The 15552-nt window shown below is 23.1% G+C and overlaps 1 protein-coding gene and 1 long non-coding RNA gene across 6 annotated transcripts in view; one reads left to right on the top strand and one right to left on the bottom strand.

The window, feature by feature from the left end:
* Positions 1-15552, bottom strand: part of LOC127280964 (segmentation protein cap'n'collar) — a 246783-nt gene that overhangs the window by 31846 nt on the left and 199385 nt on the right. The gene's annotated exons all lie outside the window — the stretch shown is intronic.
* Positions 1605-14612, top strand: LOC127280994 (uncharacterized). Of its 2 annotated transcripts, XR_007842912.1 has the most exons (4): positions 1620-2439; positions 6577-6961; positions 12365-12640; positions 13784-14612. It is a non-coding gene; the product is annotated as an uncharacterized LOC127280994 (long non-coding RNA). The 2 variants fall into 2 exon arrangements; XR_007842911.1 differs by lacking the exons at positions 12365-12640; positions 13784-14612 and having other exon boundaries at positions 1605-2439; positions 6577-7244.

Here is a 15552-nt window from a genome sequence, read left to right as displayed (position 1 = left end):
AAAATATTGGTAAAAGTATTATATATATAAAATCCCCCTTGTGAGTCACGAATCTTATAACAAAATAAATATTTCACTAATGACACCTAGAGCGAGAAAAATTAATTTACTAATAATAACAATTCTTATTATACACGGAAAAAAAGAAAAAGTAATTTTTACTACTTTCATAGTAAAATTGGACCTGTCCGAAGTTTCTGCGCATCTCTGGCAAATTTTACTCAAAAAATAGTAAAATTTACTATTTTTGTAATAATTTTTACTATTTCTGGAGTAAATTTTACTATTTCTGGAGCAAATTTTACTATTTTTGGAGTAAAAGTTGCCATAGATGCGCAGAAACTTCGGACAGATCCCATTTTACTATGAAAGTAGTAAAAATTACTTTTTCTTTTTTTCCGTGTATTTATAATGAATATTTAATTATTAAATAATTTTGTTTTTTTTTTTTTTGTCAATTTTTTTTTATCGTCTTATATAATTTCCAAGAGTCGAAAGAATAAAATTTATGATTCATAAGTTGAAAAATATATATAATTTTTCTATTTTCAAGGTTAGGGAGATTTGATTGTTTTTCTGAAAATCAACTTTGTTTTTTTTGTTGGTTATTGCTTTTTATCCTCAATGATAATCGCATATACATATAGAAGAAATTCGTTTCGCACATCCTAGATCATTTTGTGTACTGAGAGACAGAGAAAGCAAATTATGCATTTCACAGTGTAGAGAGAGAAAAAAAATTACTTGAATCTTGACAAACGAATATGTGAACGACGTCCCGTTGCGAGTTCTCTGATTCTTGGGTGAAAATTACATTTGACAAGGTCGTCGTAATCATTTGTGTCTTTGGATGCGAAACGAAAACGCAACCATTTCAATTTATTCCACAAACGTCAATCTTCATCACATATATATATAATTTAATTTTACTCCCCATTATAAATTTAATTTTACTTCTCAAAACTTGTCAATTAATTGAAATATATGTTAATTAAAAAAATTTTTCCCATAAATTTATTAGTAACTTACTATTAAAAACCTATTTTTATTTTTTCATTTTTATTATTAAATAATTGTAAATTAATGAGGAAATTGAAAAAAAAATTACTGTCAATTATTTACAAATGTCAACTGCGTTGTGAATAATTGCAAATATTATGGGTGAAAACTAATTCTTATTATTCTCATTTATCAGATATGACAAACATTAATAATAATAGGAAAGTTTGAATTTTTAGGTCGGAAGGAAAATGTCTTCTATATAAAGTTTTGCCCTTAATAACTCACAGATAAACTAACGGACAGTATTCACTTTGTAATTTATAATAATGGACCATGTTATTAATTATGATTTATTCAGTATAATTATTAGGCATTAATATTAGTTGCCATATATGTCTCAGAAGAAGAGGATCTTCTTTTAATGTTCACTAAGAATCAGGTTGGCTTTTGCATATTGTAATTTTTTTTTTTTAATTTTATAACTGCTAAATGAACTTGATTCAATTGCGTCTTGACCACATTTAGTTGAAAAATGATTTTATTTCACCGCGAGCTCCACTTATGAATATAATTATGCATCATTTTTTTTTTAAATTTCTCTCTCTCTCTCTATTTAATTATTTAACCTTGAAGTTTAGACCTATGACTTTCTTATAATAATATTTTTTTCCCCGGGGATGGATTATTTCTTATATTTTAATATAATTTAAATAAAATCCTTTTTGCTTTATTTCTCCTTTTTATTGATTGTCACATATTGAGAAGAGGAGTCTTTAATTCTAGAGTGGAAACGTAATGTGTAAATATTATGAGTGCATGAAGGATCCTTCAAGGATCTTTGGTTATAAGGCACACCTCCTTCTTTATAACTCGATACTGAAATATCTATAGAACAAATAGCGTGTCACTTCCAAACGGTTCAAAGTCTAACGAATTCCAGTTCATATTGAATTTATAGATTTTTTTTTTTTTAATTATTTACATTGCATGCGTTGAGAGACATTCAATTCTATTGTTTATCTTAAAAATGCTTTTATTTTTATTTTCTTGTTTTTGTGCAAAGAATTAGAAAAAATAACTTCAAAAAAAAATTTTCACATTTCCTGCTGAGTTATTAAAAAAAAAAAAAATTTTTTATTTTAGAAATAACGGAACGATGAATATTAAATGGAATGAAACGATGTTTATTTAATGGATTAATATTCATTGATGGAATTTTATGGAGAGTTATATAGTGATGTTTGAAGGGGGGTAATAAAAGTGAAAATTGCGAATTGAGCAGAAAACTGAGGTCGACAGTGTGTGGTATATTTTACCGGCCATTCGTCATTGATCTAGGGAGAGTCTTATAACGAGCTGGTAACGAGCTACTCAAAAACCAATGCGCCAAGGATCAGAGGTTGAAATCGGACAATCATTCAAATGTGCTGACAGAAGGTATGATAAAGCTTCCTGTATACCACCAATCATAAATATTTTGATAATCCTCTTCTAGTTGTGGCACAAAATCACAATTAAACACGTTCAGGTGAGTGAGAAAAAAAAATTATTGAAAAATATATGTATTTTTTTTTTATTTCACTATTCAAGGTTGAAGTCAAATTAATAAAATTACTATTAATAATGAGATAATAGTTTTAATACTATTATTATTATTATTATTATTATTGTTATTATTATTATTATTAAGTAATAAATTATTTGAAATATGATAAATAATTATTTTAAAGAAATTGGATACATGAATCAAATTTGAAAAGGTCGAATTTCTATATTAACCGAAATTTATAAAGTTGTGATTAATATTAAATCGAATTTTTACATTGCAAAATTTTTATTTAAATGAGATTTTATTTGATTTAGCAAAAATTTCTATACATAATCGAAATACAATTTTTTTTTGTTTTTCTTCAAAAATTCAATTTAAAAACATTTTTTAATTGAAAACTTTTGAAATTTAATATTTGTCTGTAATTTCTAATAAATTTATTATCAACAGAAATCACAAAATGTTTTAATTAAAAATCACATTATTTTTAATTTTGTAAAATTTTCCTTGAACTGAATTTGTTTTTGATCTAAATTTCATTTTCAACCAAATTGTTATTTAATTTAATTTTCCTTGAATCGAATTTTTATTTCATCAAATTTTTATTTTGACCAAATTTTTAATAAAAGCAAATTTTGCATTTCACCGAATTTTCTTATTAATTGGATTTTTAATGTAACTAAATTTTAATTTTATAATTTTTTATTAGCGAGTTTCGAATTGTACGCCTTTTTTCTAAATGCGACTGTTTCGACTTATTTTACAAAATAAAAAAGTAAAAATTAATTAATTTATTGAATTAAAAAAAAATACTTATATCTATAATTTTTTTTTTTTAAGTAAAAATTGTAGCTTTTCGAAAATTAAATTATTTTGAAAATTTGAATCTAAAAAGTCTTTGCAAAATTAATTATTTTCAATAATTTTTAATTGGTTTTCGAAAATTGAATCATTTAAACTATTTTTCAAATTAAAAATTCAATTTTTTAAAACATTTTTAGATAAACATTCTCTCATTTTCTATAAAGTATCACATTTTCAAAAAGTAAATAATTTTCATAAAAATCAGATTTGAATTTTGTTTTTTAAATGTGATTTTTATATATATTTTTTTTATTTAAAATTTTTGAATTTGACTTTTTTTCAAATTTAAATCGATTAAAACAAATTTTTTGCGCCTTAAACTCGATCCGATGTCTTTATTGAAGAAATATTTACCTAATTATAATATATTAATAATAATAATAATAGTAAATATAATAATTAAAACAAAATATAAAAATTAGTTACTGAATCTAAAAATCATGAAAAATTCTTCAATTGGAAAATTTTATTTCATATTTGTCAACTTTATTTAAAAAATTCAATAAAATTGAAATTTGAATTCAAAAATTTCGAAACAGAATTATGTACCAATAATTTTTTGTGGGAAATATTTTGTGAGACTCAAAAAAAAAAAAAAAAATGTTTTAATATTTTCATAATATGTTTTATTAGTAAAATCAAGTCTTAAGTAATATATAATGTGATGATAGTTTTTTTAAAAATTAATTTCAGAGTTAAAAGAATTTTTGACCTTTGAAGCAAACTGAAATTTAATTTTTATATCTTATCGGCACACTTTTGAAAAAAGATGTGTAATTAATTGCCCTTGAAATTATCACCAGTGACATCAATTGACTCCTTTTATTAATTTTTTTTTTTTTTTTTTTTTTCTTTTGCGCTCATCAATTTTCCTGTATACCTTCACTTCACTGAAGCCTCGCGGGATATTCTTTTGTGATTATAATTATAATCCACATTGTATATTGTCATTACTTGTATCTTGAGGGCTTCTCATTATTTTAAGCATAATCTTGAAGAAATTTACTAACTCTTTTCAATTGCTTCGAGGCTTCTTGACCTCTCTCTCTCTTTTATTATTTCTTTTTTTTCATTTATATTAATTATTTTTATAATTATTTTTTTTTCCATGTAATTTAATTACTAATGACGTTAAATTATAGAAACGGTTAATTTGTATTTTGTAAAATTGTACCGCAAGTTTGAGAAAACGTTCTAATTATTGGAAAACTTTATTATATACCTATATACTATATATATAGTTGAGTCGACTCTATAGCTATATAAGATCAAGTGATTTTTATAAAAATTTTACGACTGTAGTAAGTTTTTTTTTTCTTTTTTTTTTTGGGAGAACGAGAAGACGTGTGTACCTTTTTGAGTTGAGAGGAGTACCGCAAAGCGCATAAATCATAACACCTGGTCAGTGTGAGTGACTGTACGTAATTAGTGACCGTGGAAATGATTACCGGGCGCAATGTAATATTTGTCGGCCTTATGTCCTATAAGACGAAACACGGAAGAATATTTTCTTTCCTCGCACATGCAGAAAAGTGTTACAAAGTCTGAGCCGAGTCTAGCTTTAGCGATTTTTAAATTTAAAAAAAAAAAATGTATTCCTTCATCAGTTGTCTTGTGTGCATTAATTTATATCGCTAGTTAAGACTGATTAATACGATACGATGAGTTGGTAAATAAATTTATGATTTACGTTTTATTAATCCAGTAGCAACAAATCACTCGCAATTCGAACAGAAGCTCTCTCAAGGTGTTTGATATATAAATATATTATACGTCTTCCGGTATTTTCTCAATTTTTTTTTTTTTTTTGCGAAAAGCAAATTTTTTTTTTCCCCACCAAAAATGAACAATTTTTTTCCAATTTAATTCGAAATTGCATTTTTTTTCATTATTTTTATTATATTGTTGACTTAAAAATTTTTGAATTAAATTCAATTATTTAAATTAAACAATTATAATTTTTATCATATAAATATTGTAAACTTCATCGGCGTATTTTTAAATCTCAATTCTTTTACAATTTTTTTGAAATCCGAAATTCAATTGTTCCAAATTTTAATTTTCAATCAAGATGAATATTTCAAATTTTAATCATTTCTTATTTTTATTGATGAGAAAAAAATAGTGAATTCAAATTTTTTGATGGTGGAAAATGAAATTGTTATTAATTTTTAATGAATTAATTTATTATATATAGTTAAATAATTAAATAATCATAAATAATAATAATATTAATCTCCTAAAATTTGATAATCGTTTTCATTGTTTTCGTTTTGTTAAAAAATTTTCAATTTTTTTTTCAAGTGTAAATTTTAATATATTAGTTTAAAGTGTTAAAAATCAAATTGCTAAGAATTTTTTGATTAAAAATTATTCATTTAATTAAAAATATTCTTTCTTTTGATTTGATAATGAGGATGCAATTCAAAGAGGATGAGAAATAAAAAAAGTATAGTAAAGTATAGGGAAGTTTATAAGAAGGCAGCTGACAACACTTTACACGAAGTGGAGCTTTGTCCTATCTGTCAAGAATCTTGAAATGCTCGACTTATATATAATTGTGAGAATGAAACTTGTGAAAATTTTAACGAGTAAAATACGTTAAAAAGAAATTTTTTTTCTTTTAAATAACTATCATGTGGCAATTATGGAATTTAAATTTTAAACGAATAATAAGCGCATAGAAGTTGACACGATGTTAATTTAAAGAAATTGAATTTCAAAATGATCGTAAAATATTTTTTTAACAAAGATACAGACAATTTTGAACTAATTAAGAATTTTTTTTTTCTTACTTTTGTATTTTATTTTATTTTTTAAATTGTATCTATATATAGAAAAAGAAACAATTAAAAAATCACACCAAGAGAAAAATTTTATTTGAATGAAATAAAAATATATTTGTCCAATAACTTTTTTTGTTTCAAATAAAAAATTTAATTTAGCACAAATAAACTTTTATTTAGAGTGTATAAAAATTTTTTATTTAAATCAAATAAAATTTATTTGAAACAAATATATTTTTGTCTCTGCAAATATATAATTTCTCTATTTGTACCCTCTTTCTGACTATTACAATTTAATTGAAAAATAAATCTCGTAAATTTGAATAGAAGCTATTTTTCTCTCACATCTCATGTTGACTTCTTTTTTTTTTCTAGTTCCAACACAAAGGCAAATCCAATTTGTTCGATGACAAATTTTTGGTTAAAAGCATTGGTCCAGAGGCGTGTGTAATCCCTCCCCCCAATGAAAAGAATTAAAGAAACTGGTAGTCGTCGAGATAATCTCTCGTGTTCAAGGAAAAAGAAAGAAGAAAAAAAAAAAGGAGGCCCAGCATCTCTCACTTAATTACAATTTTTGAAGACCGCAGGGAACTGTGTGTATTTTTCCTGTCAAAACTTTGTGGCCACTTGAGGGAGAGAGACGATTGAAAACTATTGTGAAAAAAGGTTCATATTTCGAAATCGTGTGCGGAAAAAAAAGAAGAAGAACCTGTCGATTAGACATTAAAGGGACACAAGTCCCTTTTGTGTTTGGAATATGGTACCTGCGCTTTTAAGAGTTATTATTTCATTCTTCTGACAAATTTTTTGACATGCTTCCCTCCCTCTCAACTTGTGTATAGTCTATCTCTCTCGTTGACTTCGAAGACCCCGGAATTCAAAGTCAAGACTCTACCGATTCATGAACAGTAAGGGAAGCGATAAATTCTAAAGCCATCGTAACTGTCATAGTCCGTTGTTAAGGCTCATCGTTTTTCTTCGCTACTTACTATATGGCGAAGTAGCTAGTTTTCATGCTTACAGAGTTTACATTTCTGTTTCATGTGTATATAAGGGTCAAGAATGTTCTCGAATTTATTTTATCTTTTTTTTTTTTTTCGTTCATTTTTACGTATCGCAAAAAATGTCTATTGTGACAAATATTTTGAAAAAATTTCACAATTTTTACCTAGAAGAACAAATAATTTCTTTCTATTATTTTTTTTAAACTAACTTTTTATTTATATAATATAAATATTTGCAGGTCTCGAACCAATTACATAAATTAAGAAAAAATACATTTTTTTAGTCCGTAATTTTGACTAAAGATACGAAAAGTATGTAATTTTCACTAAAAAAAATCCAAGTATAGCATCGTTTTTGTAGTATTTTTAACAAATATAAAAAAAAAAAACAAATGCTTTTCTTCGACTTTTATCAATAAATGCAACTTTTGTAGTATAAAATGAAATTTGAAAATTTTTTCAAAAAATCTGAAAACTGTTGTTATTATATAGTTAAATTCTGAAATATTCTAAATATAATAATAGTAATTTAACAAAATTAAAAATCAATTTTATAGTCATTTTTTTAAAATAATGTTGCGCCTAAATAATGGACAATTTATAGGAAATTGTTGAATTCAGAAAAATTCTTAAAGATTTGAACTCATACAAATTAAAACAAAAAAAAGTTTTCAAAAATTATTCCGAACTTAATTTTTTCTTTTTTATTAATAATGATTTATAATTTATCACACTTTAAGGACTTTTTAGTATATATTATTACATTTATAGATTTGAAATCAACAATTTATAATAAAAAAAAGAACTAGAAATTTTGATACGTAAATTATTAATTTTTTTAATTGTTTGTTACGTAAACGTAGAAAACGCTTCGAGGTCTGCATTTATTATTTTTTTGTACTGTGGAAATTTTTTTTTATTCAATTCAAATACTCGGTTACTTGACATCAAATAAATATTTATTTGTATTAAATAATTATTGAATCAATTAAATGGTTTTTGTTTCAAATAGGGAAATTATTGGTTCAAATACAATTTATTTAAAAAGATTCAACATAATCTCAAACTAAAAAATTGTTTTTAACAACAAATAAAATTATAAATAAAATTAATTTTATCAAATTTTGAAAGATTCAATTGTACAATTTTCAAAATAAATTATTTTGCCCAAAAATTTGTTGTTAATTAATAATTATTTCACTTTTTTTATATATTTTTTATTTAAAGTTAGTCAATAATTGTAATTTTTATCCAATTCTTACAAACAATAGCTCATTTTGCTTTTGGAAAGATTTTCTACAATTCTGTTAGTTTGTTGAATTTTATTAAAAATATGGATAAAAATTAGAATTGTTCACTAAATTATAAGAAAAAAAAAATACAAAATGTTTATTAATTATTATTTAACGATAAATTTTAACTCAAAATAATTTTTTTCCAAAATTGTACAATTTGATTTGGTCGAATTTGGGTGTAATAAATTTTAAATATATTTTTAGTTCTGTTAAAAACTATTTTTTTTAGTTTGAGTTTATGTTAATGGGTTGAATCTCCTTAATTGAAATAAAAATTATTTGGTCCAAGTAAATATTTATTTGATAATAGTCAAGTAACCGATTTATTTGAATTAAATAAATTTTTTTCTAGTGCAATAATTAACTTAATTCACAAAATTTCTACTTTGTTTCCAAAATTCCGTGAGTGAATTTAATAATTTATATCCGCAAATAATATAAAAAAAAAGAAAAAATGAATTCATAGTTGGTTCTTTGTTTTAAAAATTATATAGGTGTTGCATATGGGCTTCAAAGTCCAAAATTAAAAATCAACAATAAGAAGCAAATTAACGATGATTATTAACAAATATACAATAGTAATAATAATAAGTTGAAGCAATATTTATATACATAAATTTTTTTTTCCAAATGTCGTAAACAAAAAAAAAAAGAAGACTCGTGTGGGTCGAGGTCTCTGCCTAATTTTCTTTTTTTTTTTGTTTCCTAAACGTCTAATTTAATTTGATGTTGAATTAAGCCAAGTATATATATATATATATATAAAGAGAGAGAGGATTTCTGAAATTCGTGTGTGTAATTGTCCGCAAAGAATGACAAGTCCTTGGTTTTCTACTTACGAGGTAAAAACCTTCTATTACGACGACCATGGGGGGACTTTGCGTTTATATACTTGTCGCGACAACTATACATATATATCTTCTGGCACGTAATAAGTACACTAAATTAATATTATATTCTTATAAAATACTGCCGGGACCCTTGCCTATGAGGAGATCGCGTATATATATATATATATAATATATACATCCTGCGTATTGTGCAGCAGCAGCAAAAAAAGAAAAAAGGGGGGGTTACGCAAGAAAACACGGCAGCGGCATTCGCGAACATGTCATTTTTGGAACTCCTCTCTCACGCGAGTGTCATATTAACACTGACCTCAGTCACCTGTAATTGCTATGTGTTACCATATATATCGAGACACAGGCGCATATTCAACGTAATACAACCCATTATTGTGTATAACTTCTCTATTTATGTATTTTTGTGTCTGTGAGCAATTTTTTTTTTTTTTTTTTTTTTTTTTTTGTAACTCCCCCTTAGAATTATAAATGGACTTAAGGACGAATATTCTAAAAAGTGACCTTGAAAAAAAAGTCTAAATTCTTTTCTTTTGCGCCACGAAAAAAAAATTTAATAAAATTAGTTGATACAAGGATTACTGGTTTTTTTTATCAATTTAAATATTTACTGGAAATCTCTTCTTTTGTATTATAGTATTTTTTTTAAATTTTGAATCAATGAATTTTTATCAGTAATTTCGAAATTTGAATTAGTAAAAAAAAAATAACTAATTTAATGGGCAAAAAAGTCAATCAAATATTTTTTTTTTATTTTTATTTTATATTCAAATAAATTCAAATTCACTTATTCAACTAATCATTTAGTTGAAAATAACTAATTATCGTAAATTCATTTAGATTTTGTCAAAATAACCGAAATTTCAGTCAACTTTCTATTATTTAACAAATTCAATGAGTCTTTGAATATTTTTTCCAGCTAAAAGTCAGCCGCGATTTAACTGATAGTAATTTTTAAATCAAATTTAAAGAATATAATTAGTAAAATTTTTACTAAATTATAACAAAACTTCAGCCATTATAATTAATTTTATTATAATTACACGTAACACAAATTTATTTAATTTTCCTAAAAGGGAAAAAAAAAATTGTGACGCACTTTGGAGAAGCAAAAAAAATTATAGGTTTATGTTTATAAAGTTAAAAGTGAAAATACAAAAAAAGAATCAACTTTCAATATAAAAATCATTAAGGCTTTTTTTACATTTGAAATATTCAATACAAAATTGATATTTATTTTACAATATTAAAAAGAAACTTTTAATCAAAGGGTTAAACTAAAATAAACATAACCTATAATTTTTTTTTGTTAGGTCCCTTTCTTCAGAGAGCGTCACAATTGTTTTCACTAATTAATTATTGTATACTAATTAATTTCTTTTATCAATTTTTTTTTAATAAAAACTAATTGTAAATTTTTAGTAAAATTAATGTAAACATAATTTTTTTTATAACAAAACTTTAGTTGAATCTAAATTAGTTAAATTTTTTTTTACTAATTTTGATTTCAATAGTTAATTATTCAAAAAAAAAAATGTAATTCTTTAATTAAAATGAAATTTTTTTTTAATTTAAAAACTATAATTACGATAAAATTTGATTTTATAACCTAACGATTATTGTAGAAAAAATCTTTTTTAAAAAAAATTAATCAATTTTTGACTCTTAAAATAATAATAATAATAATAATAATAATAATTTTACCAGGAAACCTTATTTCTGTCCTTAAATTTCAAGTATAAATCTCATATAATATGAACTTTTTATCAATCTGTGACAATAGAAATTTCAACACATGAGCAAACTTAACACGAACTTCACCTGTTTATCGTTTTTGTCAAAGAAGATAAAGAAAAATTACATCATAAGAGAAAAAAAAAGGAAAACAAAAAAATTGACATTAAACATAAAATTAAAAAAGAAAACTTTGATTTAACTATAATTTATTCAATAAAATAATTAGTATATGCTTTTTGTTAAAAATAAAATATAATCAATAATTTTATGTTTTACATTTTTATAGTAAACTTTTATGCAAAAAATATTAATATTTAATATTTCTATCTAATTTAATTATTTTTTAATTATAAATATCTAAATTAATAATTTTTTTTGAAAAATATTTATAAAAATGTTCAAAAAAAAAAATTTTCTTTAACTTTTCTTTTTCTATATACCGCATATTATACTGAAAGTCAACGTATTTCGATGAAATTCAAAAATACACTCTTTTATTCATGAACTCGGAATTTATCTAATCAGAAAAACATATATATATATATATATGTGGAATAGAAAATTTTCATGTAAAAACGTGATAAGATCATATAACTCTTGAATTTTGTCAAGACATTAAAAAAGGATTTACTTGCAATATTGTGGTTAAAATTACCGTACCGTTTTTTTTTCTCTTTTTTGATAGAAAAAAAAATTCAATACAAAATAAATATTTATGATTAGAGTGGAAAAATTTAATAATTTCAATTGAATTTTCTATTTATTCAGTAAATAAAAATATCTTTTTTTTTTTTTTTAAATAACTTTGAAGATAATAAATATATTTACGTAAGTGAATTTTCAAATTTTTAAATAAAAATAAATTCGAAAGCATTAAGCAAAAATAAAATAACGTAAGCTATACTTTAATTCCTTTTTTTGTGCCCATTGTCTTCGGCGACTGATGTCATTAAAATAACAAATCGCTTTAAATATATAGTATTCCGAAGATGTATTTTTAATTAATGTACATTACATAATAAGTACTTAAAACGAGTATTTTTGATTGATTCTTCATAGCTTAATCTTCTGGGGACAAAAAAATTTATTGAATTCATAAAAAAAATGCAAATTCTCAACTATAATCATCTTTTTTTTTTTCCTTCTAAAATAGAAAAATTGAAAATACAAGAATTTTATTTACTATTTGAATTTTTTTTGTTATCTTTTTTTTCTTTTATAAAAATTATAGTTATAAATTATTAATTATAATTATTTTTTTTTTCAGTCCAGTAACTTTCACCCAACATTTTGATGTGAATTGGTTATTAAACTTTGGCTGTCGCATTCACATGATTCATTGCGCACGTTGTCGTTTTGTGCTATTTCGACCTCGAGAAATGAGAGATTTGAATCTATGATTTCCGGGTGATGAAATTTTGATGCCTAATCGAGTTTCTTTACTCAATTAAGGCAGACAGCGTCTCATATAATTCCCAAGGATAAATTTAGGGAATTCTGTCAAAATATAATGACTTATTTTTATAAACGAATGCGGAAAAAGGTATCTTTTTTATTTTTTGTTTACTTTAAAAATTTGTATACTAGTTTTTCTTTTTTTACTCTTTTGGAAAATATTAATATTATTTGTTTAATTTTAATTTTTTTTGCTGTTTTTCCTTTTTTACCCTTGATATTTATAAATATTTTCTAAATAAAAAAAAATATATATATATAACTATTTTAATATTAATTTAAAAATTTATTTAGTGAAAATGGAAATTAATTATTTATTCGATAAGGCGAGAAAAAAAAATTTAGGTTTATTTTACTAAATTCTCTGCAAGTCGAAATCTAACTTGAATTTTAAGCATTTCCCTTGAACTTTGACTTTATCCAAGTTCCACTATATGTGTATAATAAAAAATTACTTCCGTTCCAATGTTTATTCTACAATTAATTAATATGGCAATTGAATTTCTGTTTTATAAAAATCAATAATAATTATAAATTAAATAAAATTAAACAAATATAATTAATGGAATTAAAAAAAAAAAAATGTTAAATAAAAAGATTTTTTCAATGTAAAAAATTTTTACGAAAATTCTCAAATTTTTGCAAAAAGAAAAAAAAAATGAAATCTACCTGGAACAATCCTTCTTCCAAGATCAGACTCCAACATTCTGTACTGGAGTGATCAAAGGTGTTAGCAATTGTGTGAGGTTTGAACACAAATTGCTGCACCTCGTTCATGTGTTTTCCAGTGACCATTCGTGACACAAATCAAATACATAAGTACACTGTATTTTAGCAGAAATTTTGCCAAAAATTTTTTCCCCTCTATCCTTTCGCTCACAAATATTGTCACAAAAAAAAAAAAATAAACCAAACAAGGCAGATTTTTAAAAATTATCTACATTTCGACATTTACATTTTAAGAATGTTCGATTAAAAAAAAAAAAAAAACAGATTTAGTCTTCACTTTAAAATCCGAGGCATTTAGAGAAAAAAAAATCTTTTTTTTCTACCAAAATGCATTGTTACAAAAAAAATTAATAAAAAAAAATTTTTCTCACACTGTAAAACATTTTTACACAATTTTTTTTTTTTTTTTGTCTCTATTTTACCTCCAAAAAAATATGGAGGTTAATAATATATTTTTTCAACTTTTTCCTTCACACTAAAATAAGGTGTTTTTTTTTTCCAGATTCACTTAAGGAACCGGAAGTCGATTTTCCTCATGAAACGAGTCAAACGGTTTGACGATTAATTTCCGCTGGTAGCACAATCGAACGAGCACAATGTTGATCAAGCGTTGTTCCTTTAGGATTTCTTAGGCACTTCCGGATTTTTTTTTTTTTTTTTTTTTTCTTTCTTGTGAAAAAGGGTAGAAAAAATATTTTTTTTCGGTGAGAATTATCAAATGAACGATAATGGCGAGTGACGATTATGAAGAAGAAGAAGAAGAAGGTATTCACGATAAACACCATGCAAGTACTGTCGTCGCGACAACGCGAGAATCTTACTGTGAGGAGTAAAGAGGTAGAAAGAGGGATCGAGTGGAGTTGCGATTGGTAGAGCTCTCTCAGGTGTGTTTCCACCACGTGTGTGAATACAACGTTTGTATTTTCTAATGTTAATGTCAGGTTCCAATGCGACTGCAAAGAGGACCAAAGAAATCTTGATAGGTCATTGTCTCCAATTTGCAAACTATATATATATATATATATATGTGTGTGTGTGTGTGTTTTCTGAGTTACTATATATACTGATAATAATTTGACTTATAATGCTTGCCTTCTCCACTTTTTTTAATCTTCAAATATTTTATAGTTTGAAAAAAAACTAAGAGATAAAACAAAAACAAAAAAAAAACATAGTAATCAACTGTTTTTGATGGAAATGATGAAAATTGAAAGAATTTTTACAAATGGAAAAAAATTGATATATACATATATATATATATATATTATTTTTAGGCGCAGATAATGATTAATTCAAAAATAATAAATTAATAAAAATTATCATTTTCTTTATGATATTAGGGATATTACGCTTTTTTTATTATTAAATTTTCTTTATTTTCAAAATTTAATATTTATAATATACGTATATTAAATAAAAAAGAATAAAATGAAAAAATTTGTAATATACAATATCAAATAAAAAAATACAATAAAATTTAATAATAATAAAAAAAAATGCAATGATAATTTTTTATAAATGATTTATGTATTATTTTTGAATTAATCATTATAAATTTAATATGAATTATATATATATATATATATATATATATATACATTTTTCATTATTTTATAAATTATTAATACGATATAAATTAAATAGATATTTATTATTAAAGAATTTATTAAATTAATTTTATTATTAAATTATTGAATTAAATTATTATTAAATTATTAAATTAAATTTTTATTAAGTTATTACTAAAAATTTATTTATTAAATCAATTCGTAAAAATTTTATAATTAATTTCGATTAAAATTTTTTATAATCCATATAAATTAATATCGTGTTATTTTAATAATGTCGCGTATCGATACAGCATCCTCGTCAGATCTACAAAGTTTATGTAAAATTATACAATGATAAATTTTGATATATATATATTTTTTTTTTTGAAAATTAATTTTTTACAAATATATATTTCAATTAAATTGTATTATTTTATGATATAATAATTTTTTGTGTTTATATAGTTTAAGATTTTAATATTATATGCGGTTATGTCATGATATCAAAATAATGATTTTTTTCCTTACTGAAAACATGTCTATTTTTATATATTTTTTACATTAATTTACTTCACGTTAAAAAATTTTATCTAACATTTAGATTGGTTCTTATTAAAAAAATATATATATATTTTTCGATCATACATTGAAGAATAAATTTATTTGATTTAAATAATCGATTACTTGACTATTACCAAATATTTTTTTTTTGTATTAGATA

This window comes from Leptopilina boulardi, unplaced genomic scaffold, assembly GCF_019393585.1.
Source record: "Leptopilina boulardi isolate dan_hultmark-lab unplaced genomic scaffold, ZJU_Lbou_2.1 LbouV2_259, whole genome shotgun sequence".
NCBI lineage: Eukaryota > Metazoa > Arthropoda > Insecta > Hymenoptera > Figitidae > Leptopilina > Leptopilina boulardi.
Note: the sequence above shows the minus strand (reverse complement) of the source record. Positions and strands in the feature narration are given on the sequence as shown.